Raw genomic sequence first — 3,853 nt, 5'->3', positions numbered from 1 at the left:
GAGTGGAAAAGAGAAAGAGAGGGTAGGAGTGGGGGAAGAGGAGATAGCCTGTGGGTGTGATTTATAGGTTAGAAAAATGGGAAACTCCAAAAGGACCAAAATTCAGTGTGGGACCCACGTTTGAAAAATAAAAAAAGAAAGTATATGACCCTACAACTTTGGCCTCGATATCCTTGAGGTCCCCGCCACACCCACACACTGCATTTCATATTCCTTTCTTCTTCTCAACTGAACTGCTTCAAACTACTACTTTCTTTCTAACAGATATACCGAATGCTTTTTTTTTTTTTTTTAGCTTCTAACGCATACCACTCACTCTTCGATTTGTATTTTTCTTTTTTTTTTTTTACTAAATAAACTACTCTCTCCATCCACTCTCGTTAATAATTACAATTAAAAAATAACTTATTTTTATATTAATTATTGATACTTTTTTAGTATATCAAAATATTTAAAAAAACAACTAAAATTATAAATAATATCTATTTTAAGATTTTGTTTTTTTATAATTAAACAATGATTGTAACATAGAAGGAGTAATTTATTTAGTAACTCATCAATTTAAGTTCCAACTCCTTTTTATTTTTATTTTCCGGCTAAAGAATAAAATCTCTACACGTGCCAAATATCCTTTAGCCGACTCATTTAAAGGGCCTTCTGCCACGTACACGTTGCATAAGCAGTGTGATTCAGCAAAACAAGTTGCATAAACAGTATTAATGTTTAATTTATTAAGTTATCGTTATTTTTATATTCTGTATATAACTATATAGGATTCGATGGATTTTTTTTTTTTTGTTTTGTTTTATATCATTATATTCTTTTAAAAAAAAATATTTGATATATTTTAAATTAAAATTTATATACTAAAATATCTTATTTTTGTAAAAGTTAAATCATTCCCGTTCTGCGATCAGTTTAATAAGAGATCACATCTTAGAGATGAGATCATATATTAAAAAAATTAAAATTTATAGATATCACATTCCAAATATGCAATCTCTGATTAAAATATAAATAAATAAAATTTATAAATTATCGTATCTCATAGATGCGACTTCTTATTCCTACTGCATAATAAAAAATTATTTATCATATAGTTGCATCTCATAAATACAAAAAATACGACATCATAAAGATCAAATAAAAATATGACACTAATATATATTTTTTAATGTAAAATATGTTAGTTAATGTTTAAAAAAACAAATATATATATATATATATATATATATATATATATATATAAAACTAATATGGAATACAATAAAATGATGCATATATTATTAGATAGATTAAAAAAAAAATACTATTTATTTCTATATACAACTATAACTATATAGAATAGGCTTTTTTTTTTGTTATTATTATATCTTTTTAAAAAAACTAATTAATATATTTTATATTTAACTTTGTATATTAAAAAGTCTAATTTAATATTCTAAAAAATGATTTTTTTTAATAGGAGATCGCATCGCAGACCATCTATTTAAAAAATGATACAGTTTCCAATTAAAATATAATAAAATTTATAGATAGTTGCATATAAGTGATGCAACCACTTATACAAAATAAAAAATTATTTATTATGTAATTGCATCTCATCAATCCAAGTTAACAAGACATTTTAAAATATATATTTTTTAATATAAATATCATGTTTTATATTTGCAACAACGATAACTTGACATGACATGAAAAAATTGTATAATTTCGTTTTTTCAACTTTTAATTAAAATGTTAACACGTTGTAACTGATTATTAATATATTATAAAAATGTTATCACGGGGAATGATTTTTATTCTTTAGATAGATATAAAGGTTGTAGAAAAGTTGAATTTTTTGTATTTTCGTTTGTTTACTAATTAAAATCGGTAATGAATTGGAATAAATTGGAATCCACCTACAAGAAGGCATAAAAGAAGATTTTCTTTAGTGTATGTTTACAATTTATTTTCTATACTAATAATGTAAAAGCCGTGTCTGTACAAAAGTAGTATTTAGGTATATATTTTAAATGGCGGTATTCAAAAGAAAGATAAAATAGGCATATTATGATATACTTTTTTAAAAATAGTTTTATTAAGATATGCTTTCCGTATGAAATAAAATCTACGGGAAGAAAAAAAATAGTATTTAAAGTAACAAACGTAATAGAAAAAATAGTTGTAACTTGGTTATCTCGAGTTTCATTTGATCCCTTAATTTGGTGTCAATTTTTTTGTTTAAATCACACGTTTAATCATCAAAATGTAATAAACATTTGACATACTCAAGCAAAAAAATTGGCATAAATAAATAAAAGAATTAATCTTTATAAATCAAGGATCCATAAAAACGTAAAAAAGTAAGAGAACACTGTTTTTAGCATTTTCAAATCTTCCATTTTAATTAAGTTTTGCATCTTTGATTCAAATATAATTATTCACTTCAATAATTTGCACTTGTATTGAGAAATATGTGATGGAGTACATTAATTGATGTCTAGCTGAATATTCAAAATTTTAATACATTTTTTCAGAATTAATCTTTGGGTTAAATATAGTTTTAGTCTCTACAAAATTATTATGCATATTATTTTAGTTTTTATTATTAATGTAATATATATTTTTTAATGAATTTTTTAATATATGTTTATGACATTAAACAAAATTCCTTCCCAAAAATGAACTCAAAATTCAACTTTCAAGTCCATATCTTTCATTATTTTTATCTTGATATTTTAATATTTAAAAATTTAAATTTTATTCACTTAAAGTTAAATTTTTTTAAATTTTTGTGGATGATCTTTTTATAATGTTCTAAACAATCTTGCAAAAAGTTATTTAAAATTTTTAAAATAAAAAGACAATTAAACATATTTCATTTTAGTAGAGACTAAAAGTAATTGCTAAATACTTTTATAGGGACCAAAAAAAATAAAATTTATAAGGACTAAAATTAAAAAATTGAAATTTTATAAAAACTAAAAATATATTTAATATATAAAATCATAAAGATGGAAATAATAAAATATATTTGTAATTTATTAAAAACATATATCAAAATATTAGGGTTTATCATGTTTTTTATCCCAAATAATTCATATAGTTCAAAAGGTTGTTTGTCTCCAAATTTAAAATGTGACGAATAGATTTGTCCTCAATTTAAAAATAAATCATTATTCAATTGAAATTATGTTTTAGTCCACCTTAAATGTCTGTCAAGAGACCACAAATTAATGTTGGTTTGAAAAATTTATTTAAAAAAAAAATTATCATAACTAAATATTATTTATCAAAAGTGATAGTGAAATAAAATTTATTTATTTATTCTGAAGTTTAACTACTCTTAATAATAAATATTGAATATTTTCTATATTAAAATTTTAAAAATTAGTGAAATATAAATAAACAATAAAATAATATTTTAAAAATTAGTGAAATATAAATAAACAATAACTCTTAATTTAGTAAAAAACATTATTAATTTTTGAATTTAAAAAATAATTGACCAAAACTTTTGAATTTATAAATGTACATAGAAAGTATAAAGTATAAATAAATGGTAATAACCGTGGTAGTGGTATTCTATGGTAGATATATAACCTTTAAACAGTACAAGAAGAATCTAGGACGCCCATTGAACCATTATAAATTAAACCAAAACAACCAGCTCCAACTCAAAACCAAATGCTAATCATCACATTTAACGATACCAGCAGCCGCATTCGCGTCGTGCTTATACCAATAATGTAAGGCTACAACTACGTAGTATCAAAATGTGCATGAGATCGTACTAGAGATAATGATAAATTAAATATAAACAACAAGTAGTTAATTAGTACGGATACAATTAATACTATAAACATAC

This window comes from Cicer arietinum, chromosome 6 (genome assembly GCF_000331145.2).
Source record: "Cicer arietinum cultivar CDC Frontier isolate Library 1 chromosome 6, Cicar.CDCFrontier_v2.0, whole genome shotgun sequence".
NCBI classification, from domain to species: Eukaryota; Viridiplantae; Streptophyta; class Magnoliopsida; order Fabales; family Fabaceae; genus Cicer; species Cicer arietinum.
This window is presented reverse-complemented; position numbering follows the sequence as displayed.